The 13116-nt window shown below is 37.5% G+C and overlaps 1 protein-coding gene across 1 annotated transcript in view; it reads right to left on the reverse strand.

The window, feature by feature from the left end:
* Window positions 1-13116, reverse strand: part of THSD4 (thrombospondin type 1 domain containing 4) — a 307104-nt gene that overhangs the window by 46303 nt on the left and 247685 nt on the right. The window lies entirely within an intron of this gene.

The following is a 13116-nucleotide window of genomic DNA, read 5'->3' on the forward strand; positions in this document are numbered from 1 at the left end:
AACAAAAAATTACATAATCCATAATCTATTTTTTCTGCATTTCAGATAGCATTTTTCACACTGTTTAGATTAACAGTGAATTTATTTTTTTGTAAAATTACATTTAGTATATCTAGTTTCATACACAGCTGAGAACATTTTTTCCATATTTGAGATAAATAAGTGTGTCTTTTTACGAATGCTGTCTATGAGTAAAGAGCTTGTTAAGTATTTAAAGTCATTTAAACTGGCTTTCTGTTATAAACACAAACTAAATAATTACTGCAATGGCAACAGGTTAAACACGTCTAGAAAAATACTTCATGCTACTGAATGATAGCATAGATTCTTACCAGAGTACAAAGTCTTTAACTTTATATGACCTATTTCAATCTGATTCAAGTCAAAAATAGGACTTTTATCAGGGAGAGGGTAAATATAGAGAAATCAATCTTCTTAATCCAGTTCTTTGTGGGATAGACCATAATGATTGCCATAATTTAAAGTGGTTACATTCACAGGCCACTGCCAAGTCACAAATCAAAGCACTGATATTTCTAAGCACAACATATTCCGCTGAGCGAGTACCTTAGAGATCCCCTCCCATACCCTAGTACAGTAACAGAGCAAGCTACCACTTCTTGGGCAGATAAGCTGTTTATCCGCATATACTGTGATCCATAAACGCCTTGTAGTATAATTCTGCAAACAAATTTGATTTCAATTGCCATCTTGGGATCGAGTGCCACTCTAACACATTGGCTTAGAGTCCAGAATCCTGCTGGGAGCAAAACGAGATCAAAGTGGCTGGAACCGTCTTGGAGAATTTTCATGCTGTATCAGGGAGCCGCTGCCAGTGCAAAGCCCGACTCCACGCTCTTCTGCAATGTCACACAAGGGTGAAAGTATGCTGGTCGTTCGCTTTAAAGTGGGAAAGGACATGGCTTGGGAGAAACTCTGCTGTACTGCACTGTAATTTCTGCTAAACAATCCCCTTTCCTTCTTCCCTCCTCCAGTATAATTTATAGCCCAAGTGACCCAGAATCAAGGATCCACGATCTTCTGCTCAGTCCCCTCCTTCATTCAGGCTGACCTCTGCCCACACAGCACTGAAAATCAAGTTTGTCAGGTGGCCTCCTTGTAGCATGGAGGTCACTGGCAAAGCACCCCTTATCTTCAAGCCAGAAAAGATTTCACCCAATACATCCATTCCACCTGCAGCCTTTTTATGCTTCACAGCATTGATTCCAATAGTTAACCATCTAAGCACCAGTTCAATAGCTACCCTGCTATTATACTACTAATATTAATGATAAGGCACCACTGAAAACTTGTTGACAACCAGGAACTAAAAACTCAAGTAAACTAAAACAACCTTTTTAAAACTGTACTTTTCTTTATGGCTTTTACTTCACCAACAAGCTCTTTGTGTGGCCTTTGTTTAATTTCAACTGGAAGCATACGATGCATCTTCCAATTTACCTCTTATTCCTGACTAATGAAATACAGTGATGGTCTCACTACTGACCAAAAAACTAAGAACATTTTTTTTGGAGAAAAGAAAGCCGAAGAGGGTCAACTACATAAACTTAGGAGAGGCTTTAGGATCCTTTAGAGGCTAGGCATGTGGTATGCAACTGCTTTATATACCGCACAGCAGGACTGGTAGTAACTGCCAATGTTTCAAGAGCTCATATAGTTATTATGTAACATAAAGCAATTGAATTTGAGAAACAGTCATTCAATAAAGCTATTGAGTCACGTACATTTAAGAAAATGCACAAAGTAAGTTTAAACAAATTAACTGAACAAAAAAAGTCTTTATCGGAAATTATTATTACTGATCCAAGTAAACAGCAATCCACAGATACTTCTTTGATGACGTTTGATAGATATATAAATCCAGGTTAAAATTCTCCCTAGCATTTTAAAGAACACATTGATAGAGTGAGTTTTTGTTTGAATGGGTTTTGGTATTTCCCATTATACTGCCTTTCAATTAGTATCTTATTTCCTTTACTTTCTCCACCCCTTTTATTTCTTTCCTGTTTACTCATTTTTTGTTTCTATACCAGCTGCCAAAAAAAAATCTAAACTAAAACACAAACTCTGCCCACCTCATCCAAAAAAACTATAACCAGCTGATTCAACGACATCTCTTCCACTCAAGCCAATAAAATCATTGCATACACCTGCATTCACAGTCTCTTCTGCTCAAAAAAAACCCCAAACCACAACCCAAAAACAAAACAAACAAAAAAACAACCAACCAACAAAAAAAAAAAAAACAACAAAAAAAGCCAAGGTAAAAAAGACTGGAATAATACTGCAAACCACTGCAATATAAATAATGTACTGGCTGAGCAACACACATAAAGGCTTTCACTGGCATAACACACACAGCCAAAAAGCAGCAAATACTGCTCTCTGAACAGGGAAATTCTCTGATGCTCACTATCGCTGCCCTGTTGATCAGCTAATGGAGTTTTCTTTTTTGTCAAAGGAGTTGTTCAACACTTTTCTCAAATACGTGATGTAAACACACTGCTCCTTCCCACTTCTAAATGCATTGTGAAGAGAAAGGCTGCAAGGCTCTGTAACATCTTTTTTCAGTTATTACATTCCAGAAAAGATAGATGCTAGGCGCCTTATCAAAACTGAGCTAAATGTTAATTGCTCTGGGACACTGACTTCTATCGCCACTCTCAGTTTGGGGTACGGCAGGAAGCTCAGCACTTTATCCAGCAACTGATGCTGTAAACAGTGTAGGATCTTCAATGCACCGAACAACCACCAATAATGGTTTCCAATGCTCACTCAGGCAGGGCAGGAATATTAAAGCAGCAGAAAAAGGGCAATACGCAATTGGATTAAATTTCTAGAGGATGAACATCTTCTATACCTATTGCCCAAAAGCTGTAGTCTCTTAATTCGTGTTTGCGCATGCATACATACAGGCCTGGGAGCCACCAACATATCCATGTTGAAACCTGTTCAGAGACAAGAAATATTGCTGCACCCTGAGCTGTGTACAAAAATCCCCACTGCCACCCTGGTTGCCAATGGCCAAAAAAGACAATATGTTACTGCAACCTCAGCTTTACGCAACATACCAAACATAACAGATTAGTAATTTATTCAAGAGCTCTTCTCCCATCTCTTAAGTTCATAATGTCTACACTAAAAAGGAAGATACCATAAATCCGATACAGTGAAGGTAACATTTCTCCTTTAAATTGGCAGACTGAAATGCTATTCATAGTCTTCAGTATGACATATTTATCTGTCCTCTTTTAATCAATCCCTATTTCAGTGTTTCCAAGTTCACAGCCTACTTAATTAACAATTATTTTACTTCCAAACTAAGTATGATGCTTACATTATTTAAGGACCAAAACTCCTAGGGAAAATACCTGACAATGAACTGACAATGTGAACTAAATATTAAAGATCTTTCTGGGTGATACCGATATGCATATATTCCAAATCCAGTGAGTTTTAATGCTGCATATTTTTCATTTATAATCCTATCAAAAGTCCACACAGTAACTTCAGCATTTCCTGATTAACTTCAGTGAAGACAGAAACAAACCCCACCCTAAATACCAAAACACAAATTGGTTCCCTTTACCGTAACTTACTGTCAGATACAGTTTAGGATAATGGTCTCTTGAGAAAGAAAGGAATTTTTGGTAATTCAGTGGAGAGATAAAGTATTTTCCATTTTCATACTAGGATATATCCACAAATACCGATGACTTTATTTTGTTTTGCCTTCTTTTCATTCATTTAATGCGTCTTTCTCTTGACTCTGTCTCACACAAAATCCATTCCATGTGTTTGCAAGTATATCTTCATTATAGGTATTATTACTGTTACCATTATTATTAAGTTTTAAAGCTCTTTATTCAAATCAGGTGTAACTACATATTGCTTTACTTCCCAAGCAAAGAGCCAGGCCTTTCAGCTCGTCTAAGGCAGCACAGTTCCAATGAAATCAATGGCACCTCTGTAATTCACAAGCCGCTGAGGACCTGCCCCAGCTTGTTTGAACAGCAGCTCTTTTACGTCCACAAGCATGTGGGCATAAAAGTCTGCCGAAAGTTCAAAAGCATTTTTAATTTTTGTGCACTTCTTTTCAAACAATTTTAAAGTTATTTGGGCAGTAGAAAAAACACTGTATCCAGCTAGGCTCCAAAAGTGTTTAATACAGTTCATTGCAGTAGGAGTGCTTAATGGGCATTTTCAGGCTGCTCCTTATCCTGCTCACAGGATCGTGAGGATCCAATTAATTAATGTCAGAAAAACACTTTGAAGATAAGAAGCACTTTCTGTGATGATTTTCTCAAAGAACCAAGGAGCTTTTGTTTCAACAGCCAAATTCTGGATGGAGGCATGAAATACAACCCCATACACTGGTGGATTTCAGCAAACACCACTGAGAGAAGGTGAAGGAGGGCAGCCTTGCACAGCAAGAAGTTTTACTCACTGTTCCCACCTTCCCTCTGGAACTATTTACCATGCTAAACAGCTACACTGCTATTTATTATTAATTTTAAAAGGCAGTGTCTTGAAATACTTTTGGAACATCTTGATGCTCTATTAAAGTCTGGGAGCCTTTCAAAGAATGAGAAACTTAGGCAGCTCTGCTTATACTCATAAGCACTATGTATGCAAAACCATGCATAAGATGAAAGATCTGGCCTGTTATTGCATTCCCTCAGAAGATCAGTTCTAGGGTTTTTCTTATATTGATTTGGACTCTGAGAAAGCCAGATCATCATGACAGTCAAGAGGTTCAAAATAAATATTTAACTCGAACCCACTGTCATTTCTGCTGGGGATGCAAATATGCAACACCTTTGGTGGCACCCTCACTTTCATCTCCATTGTGAAACCCAATACTTTGCAAAAGCTTAGTATAATTTATCTGACACACAACACGCCAAAACAGAATCTGTACTTCAGGCTCTTAAGTACCTTAGACCAATTAAATACATTACCATTACCATTAAACATTTGCTTGAAAACCTCATCTACATAGCGTAGTTTTAACGTTTTAACTTGCCAGAGTCAGCACATATGCAGGCCTAAAGAATTCTACTACTCCATTATTCTGCACTGCTAGGGAGAGCAGAAGTTTCACCCTTGCAAGTGGTGGTACTGAACTGCCTTTGAAGTAGAGAAGAAAAAGAGGCGAGAACTGCAACTCAGATATTAAAAGCTGTTTTTCAGTTTTCAAGGGAAGAAAGCCATAGGATGGCTGCTTTATACTGGAGGAGGGAAGAAAAAGCATAAGCAGGTGGCAATGCATAACAGTTATCAGTTCTTGTTAAAATCTAAATCCCACAGGAATCTGACTCTACATACACAATATTGTACCAATTTTAAGACATAGGTATACCAGAATGAAGGAGCAACAGATGAGTCTCGTATGAGCAGATGCTATAGTCAGTGCTTACTGTTCAGCCTTGTTAATTCATTCTACCTCTAAGACACGATGAAAATTCAAAGATAGTAAATGAAAATGGCACAATTTAACGAAGTGAAAAGAAAGCAGCATTAGTTCATGACTAATGACACTAAACTCACCAGGGAAATCTGCATTCTCAGATGTATACACAAAATATACTAAGGAAATACTAAAAAAAATTTAGACTTCATTACACAGTAATGTTTTATCTGCTCTGTCACTCTATTCCTTTGTTTTAACATGCAGCACTCTCAGTTTTAGATTCTTACCTTACAATCTAACAGATAACTTATTAACTCTTTAATAATAAGGAGAGTTGAGGGTCTCTAAGCTTCTTTAGAGAGTACTCATCAGCACCTGCAGAATTAATGCCAATGGAGATGCATCTAACTAATTCTGAAGCCTAGCTGGGTTCCAACATGCCTGATTTTGGTTGGACTTCATAGGAATCCTGACCATATTACCATTGTTTTCTGCTTAAAAGAAGTGATGAACCTAACAGACTGAAAAAAGCCTTCATCAATTCACCTCCAGAAAAGTGTTAAATTGCTATTGTTTCATCTGCATTAGGGATGGTACCGAAATAAAACGCAAATGTGTACACTCCCTGTTTCTTCTTCCTGAATCGTTAGAGACATTCCAAGGTGGGAACAAAGCTATTCCATTTGATTTCACCTTTGCTTCAAAAGTGTATGCAGTGGGGATGGAGATGCTAAAGACATAGCACACATTCTAAACTGAAAAACAATAGAGATCAGTGAATTTTAAGATTCCTTATTTGCTTTGTTTCTCAGTTTAACTTTCAACTTTAGCCAACAAAATCTAACTAAGGAACATGACTCTGGCAGGATAGATAAGGCGTCAGCCTCACCTGATTCTCTATAAATACAAAATAACGTTCATCTTCCAAGGTGCATAGAGAAAGTCACATTGCTGTTTTCTTAAGTGTTTGAATCTCTGAAATAATTGTCTGGTTTTATTTTTATAATAACATTGTGTTCTACTTGTTAGTATGTTCATTTCACAGTCTGTTAACTGAAGACAAATAAAGGCAAAGAACAAAGATGCATTCTGCACAGTCCTAAATAGCTTGTGAAAACATTACTTCTGTTTGTGTACGGTCATCGGACATACTTCTCCCTGGGTTCTGGATACACACCTCTCCTGACACATGCACTACCTCATGCAGTTTGCTCTAAAGAAGCACTCCAAAGGACCACCATCAGTACAAGGTAATTCAAGGTTAATCCGAACACCTCAATAGAATTTCCCATGTTTATCTTTTTAAATTAAACTATCTACAAGGTTCATAGCAACATACTAAATTACAAAAGCATGACACTTCTTCACAAACTAACAGAATGGAATAAAATCCTGTATTTTCCTTTGCAGTTCTCCAAAATCTGTCTTCTGCACAACTGCTCAGAATTGACCCCACACTACGAGACACAGAGAAGAAACCTTCTCTTTCATTCATAAACCAGTGAACCTTTGCTTATAAATAACTTACAAACTTTGCAGTTTCAATGCACAATACCTCTCCCTCTATTAGAGTTAACCGCTGATAGTTAACAATAAACTAAGTCTGTTCATTAGGACTGTATGAACCGTTTCAAAACAATCCATGAAGAACTGTTTTGAACTAGAGACTCAAAAGCTTTGGGAAAGAACTCTGATGTGCTATTAAGAGACAAGGGTTATAGGAAAAATTAATTTCTCACTGTATCAACAGACACAGTCTGCAGAAACCACTAAGTTCTTAAGATTACATGCTTTTTTCAACTGACACATTGGAGACATTTTTTCAAAAGTCTACTTTGTTAAAAATGCAACAGAAAATGATGATGTTGGAAAGTTACAATCTCTTAATACAAATTTAAGACTGCATCATGCTTCTCAGTCTTTTTTTTATTGGCAGAAGACAACTGAAGAAAGGTATTTTCTGTTTATAATGTAAATTTAAGCTCAAACCGATCCGCATGGCTTGGCCTTCCCCTGCGTTATTTAGGCTTGGGGAAGGAAAGAAAAAGTATTTGGTAGAACAACAAAAAAATCAGAGGGAACTATCGTTCTGGATATATAACAACCCGTTCTAACTCTGCCAGACACTTAAGGAAAAATCAATCCCCCCAGTCCTCTGGAATATGAACCTAAAAGAGAATGATGAAGTGTTATGACAGAAATTCAACAGTAAACTTATAATTCCACTTATTGAAGGAATCTTTATTCTGCAGTCCGACTGAACATCTGCAGACACATTATACACTAAGACGTTGTTGCCTTAGGTCCTTACAAGCAATTTACAAGACAAATGATGGGGCCTCTTTTTGCCAATAAAAATGTATCTCTTTCCCAAGTTTTCCAAAGCTCTGGTATTGCTTATCATTCAAATGTTCTCATGCTTTGGTTAGAGTCCTCCTGCTCAACAGAACAGCCCTGCTCTTGCTCCTCCCTGAGGTTTACCTCCCATAATTTCAGCAAAACTGCTACACAGAATCCTTATTTCATGTTACATTCAGATGTTCCTTGCTCTGTACCAGCCACAGATAAAGAGTTTTACAGGTGTGGAGGAAACAGCTGTAGCCTCATGCCATAGCAATCACTTAGCCAACTGACTGCATGTTGACTCAAAGCTGTGTATTATTTTCTTCGGTAGAAGTGCTGGTGTAGGTGAACGTAGGTGAATGAATGGACTGAGGTGTTAACTTCTTCATGCAGATTAGCTGCAGCTGGACTATCATGCCCTTAATAAATCCCTTTATTAGCGTTTTGTGGTTACCAGTGGTCAACAGATACTCAGTTTTTCTATCTCAGGGTCCCTAAGCCGTGTCTAGATCAGCAGTGCAAGCTGGTAACCTTTGCTAAGTAGCTCACTAAAAACAAGTTCATAATCTCACAGCAGACATTCACCTGGCCCAGAACTCTCAGCCACACTACCAAAATTTTCAGAATTACAGCAGTTTAATTATAACACAAATATATAAAATAAATGGAGCCATGACCGTGGGGTAACTACTCCTGCCATGGGTACAAATATGAAAGGAAGATTGGGTCTGTAAGGCTTCTAAGCATCCAAATTTTTCTGACACAATGTATTTGAAGTAATATTCAATAGAAAACAAAGACACTGGGCAAGTGAAGAAATAAAGGATAAAGTTTAATCTCCCTTGACTAACTTAATCACACAGTCTATAAATTAAGTTTTAAATCCCCATATATATTGTGTATTAGAAAAGACTTGGATTTCTTTTGGAATTTAATGCTGCAATATAAAAAAATTCTCTACAGATGAAATCGTTTTATTGGATCCAACCATGAAGCCACTAATCATGTAAAATTTCTACTGAGTGATTATTTTACTAAAAGAGATTTTAAAAAGGGTAAGGAAAAAAAATGCTGAAACTGAGATGTTCAAAGGGAAATAAGAGAAGCAACAGCAAAAAAAAAGATAAAAATGTTTCTTTTGCAGAATCAGACAAAGATGTAAGAACACAATCTATCTGACTAGATCAAGGGACGCTTAAGGAACAAAGAAAGGTTTTTCGCTATCCAAAAGAAAGTTTTGCTCAGAATAAAATAAGATTAGGGAATCAAAGAATGCTGTACAGAAATACCTATGACAATTGAAACCAGGTTGCCAACCATTTTTTCTTAAGTTTTGTTGTGTAGCATTCAAACAACTATTTAAATTAGTAACAAACTCTCCTCTTGGCAAGAAAAGGAAGAAATGTGTCTTCATGTGATTTGAGAATTTGCCTATGGATAGTTTATGAATTTGGACTGACACTGGTCATTCTTTATGTATAGCTAAATCAGAGTACAAAATTCATTTTGGATTAAAATTTGTAAGAAGTAAGAGGAGAAAAGTATTGTATCAGACCCATGACTAGCAAGGTAAGATCACTACACCTTGATCACAACTTTAAAAAAGAACATCCTTAGTCAAAGTAGGGTTTACTCCAGGTAAAAAGACAACTGAGCAACAGATTACATATGAGGGACTTTAATCAACTCACAAAGCTAATGACTTCCAAAGAATACATTACATTTCCAAAATGGTCCCTTGTTGGCCACCTTAGAGACAAAAGAAGAATGGAGTGAAAGCAGAAAGTAAGATGATTAGTGAGAGGAGAATCCACGTTACTGAATATTGATCAGTGCCATGAAATGTATGCGTTGTAAGACGCTCAATTAACACACACTGTTCAGAAGAGCTTAGATTTTTTAAGAAGCCTTGAACAAACCATGTGCTGATATTCCAAGCACTGTGCGCTAAAACCAACGTTCAAAACCAACGAGTATTTTCATGCAAACTACTTGACAGTTTGGTCATCAACTAGAAGACAAAAATAATCTAAAGCTTTGAGATCTAAGACGTTCACATTAATTGGGTTCAGACTAATAAAAACGGTTCAAACAGCCCATCTCTAATTTTTTAATGCATTTTCTCTGAAATTTTGCATTCAAATTCCTTGGTTCTGTCCATAACTGGAAACAGAAGTATAATCAAAACACTGTGAGAAAGGCTGAAATTAAAGATTTTTGGGTCTGACAAGAAGCAGGAAATACTGAAAATCTTGCAGAGTCAGTTCTCCAGAGGCTTCCAAGCCAAGAGGGTTTGCAAAGTTATATAAGCAACCAGATTGCTGGGTGCTTTACAAGTCAAACCGAACAACGAGCCTTTCTGAGTTTCCTCTCACTATTTTGCATACTTCTCTTTATCCCTTTCCCTTCCTTTCAAAACAACCTTTCCATATTTCCAGAGAAGGAAAAAAACATTCCTTATGAAACAAGCACCTCAGTGGGACTCATTGCTGCTGGCTGTTGTTCAGATGATGTATTTGCAGGGCAGATCATCAAAGCAACAGCAGACTTCAGCTGGTGCACTGCTGTAGTAATAGCTGTTTTTATAAGAACATTGCTTACAAACAAATGGTAAAAAAAAAAACCCCAACACCTCTGTCAAATGATGACAGAACTAGGAAACACAGGAAATGAAAACATGATTTCTATGAGTTCCAAAACTGGTCATAACCGCTGTCGTCAATGAGCAGGTATGAGCCAAAAAGCCCAGCCAATTGTGCTGGAAAGAAATATTCATATTCTTCTTCAAGATGCAGAGGGAAAAGAGGAAAAAGGCCAGGAAGCTGTTTACCTGGAAAAGTAGCAACATGGAGAACTCTCCTTGAGATTCAGGCCAGATGGAAAGCCACCAGTCTCCTAGGCCAGGCACCCAGACTTCTTGCTCAGCACCCCAGCTTAGGGCTCTCTCTCAGCAGATCTTCCGCAAACAGCAAGCAAGGAGAAACTCATTTAGAAGCTCCTAAGTGAAAACACCAATGGCAAGCGACACGCAGAAGCCTGTTTTGTAAGACAGTGGTGGAAAGCTGTGATACAGAAGTTAACCCAGCCGTTAAGGCTTAACCACTTTCCTGAGGCCAGGGGAAAGAGTACTTCCCATCACCCAGACGAGTAACATGGTCTGCCTTTTTTTAAGATCTGCCACTTAATATATAAAAAAGAATAAACCAGCTTTTGAGAAAGCATTTCTTTTGTAGGTTTTCAAAATGTGCCTGGAACCCTACAGACCACTATACAGAGTGTTAGATACTAGCTGGCTGTTTAATGAAGCCAGAAGGGAAAAGGTCACCTTGGAATTTACTATAGTAAGATAACCTTGCCAGAAACTCTAAAACGTAATTATTTAAGCAACACTGATATTGAAAAAATATATGGTCAGCAAAGAATAATGTCCTAGATGTATGCTGGTTCAACTACAGGTCATTAGACTAGGTAAGACTCTTGTGCAACTTGAATTCAGTGGAGCTGAATTCATTAACACCAGGGTTGAATTTCATCCAAAGTCTTAACAACTTCAAGCGTTTTAGTAAGTGATCACCCTAGCCAAGTAATACATGTTGGCTACAATAAGATGAACATTTATTTAGTGAAAGAAACTCTCCCCGCAGAAAATCAATTTGAAATTATTTTAGGGACAGTAATTCAAAGGATATGTAAATGTAGGTGTGTGTGCATGAAAAACCAGGCATCTGAGTAACGAACTTCAGGTAAGAAGTGTTAGAAAGATAGCTATTGCACATTTCTATCTGTCTTAATATACTGTCTCCTATTAGTTTTTAACCATTTTGCATTAGAAGCAATCTTGTGACAGTCTTTATTCTCCTTGGTAACTTATCTACACATGCATTATCCTCAAACATAAGCTGAACTCCAAATGTCAAACACTGACATAACCTGCAAGGACTTCAAATAGCACTGTATCAGATCATAAGTGAAATCCCTTTACAGCTTCAGGAGTGTTCACACTGGATTTTAAATTGCCTCCCATCCTATACCTTACATGAAGCTGTCCCACCGTGATTCTTCAGTCTGGATTTTTCTGGTTTTGTTCTTTTAAATTCGATGGTAAGTTCATATTGTTTTCAAAAATCATCATCTTGTAAAGGCTTTCACAGGTGAAAGATCCTACGCTCTCCCTGGCTTTGTATGTCCTAGATCTATCTAGCATCACCACAGAAAAGGCCTTCCAAATCCCAGAATGAACTGACCCATGTGACAACACGATACAACTGTGGCTAGAAAGCATAAGCGGTAATCTCAATTGTTCTGTAACCTAGCACTACCTTTTAGGAAGGGATGGTATAATAAATAGAATATTATCAATAATGCAATTAGTATGCAGAAGAAAGTGCAAAGACTATTAAATGTACTACAGCAAACACTTCATCCTAGCTATGACTTTTTAAACAGGGAAAAACCACGCTCATTGTGACAGGCGTATGACCACAGAAGGCAAGATCCAAACTCAGACTGACCCAAAAATTCTTGACAGAATATGCTTCTAAGATTTCTGTCGTCTCCAGGCATAAACGAGTCTCCTTATGCCTCTTCACCATTGTCTTGAATCCTCCAAACAGAACGTGGTAGCCAGACTGGCTATGTTAAAGGTAATTACCATGATCCAAAATAAGAGTAGCCTCTAGGCCCCACAGTCACTGAAACAATATTTTGCAGAGGGAGACCATGAAATGATCAAAAATTACCCATGTAAACAAGTTTTGCCATAACCAACTAACCACAATACTGTACTTACTTTTCGGCTTAAGAAAATGCAACCCACTGAAAGCCTCAGGCCAACATATGTAGTCTAAACGTAAATCCTGAAGTGAATCTGTCAGCAGTTAGTGTAATATTAACTCACATGCACTGGACTGGGTAGTTGCTAAAAAATGCACGTCTGTCTGATCAGACTGAGAGTTTCTGTGCATAAAACAACAGCCACAGAAAAGCATTTTCCTGGATAGGTCAGCATTAGACACTTCAGTACTGAGCCTGTTTTTAAATCCGTGTTGAGAAAGACAACTCTCTTAGTAGACGTGTGTTAATTTTGAATTAAAGCATGGCCAGGCAGAGAGCAATTAATTCAAATTATTATTAATTCAGATAATCAATACATCTACAACTAAGCAACCCATGCTAACTAAACTGAATGAAGTGAAGTGGAAAAAATCAGAATCTTCTCTGCTCATCAGGTCTCTTCTAAAACTGACATAAAATTGAATCTTTTGAGGTGGCCAACAATTGGTTAAGCTTCTATTAATGGCCAATTTTGTAGAGTCAGAAAATATCTAATCAAAAGTAAA

The sequence above is a fragment of the Calonectris borealis genome, chromosome 11 (assembly GCF_964195595.1).
Source record: "Calonectris borealis chromosome 11, bCalBor7.hap1.2, whole genome shotgun sequence".
Classification (NCBI taxonomy): domain Eukaryota; kingdom Metazoa; phylum Chordata; class Aves; order Procellariiformes; family Procellariidae; genus Calonectris; species Calonectris borealis.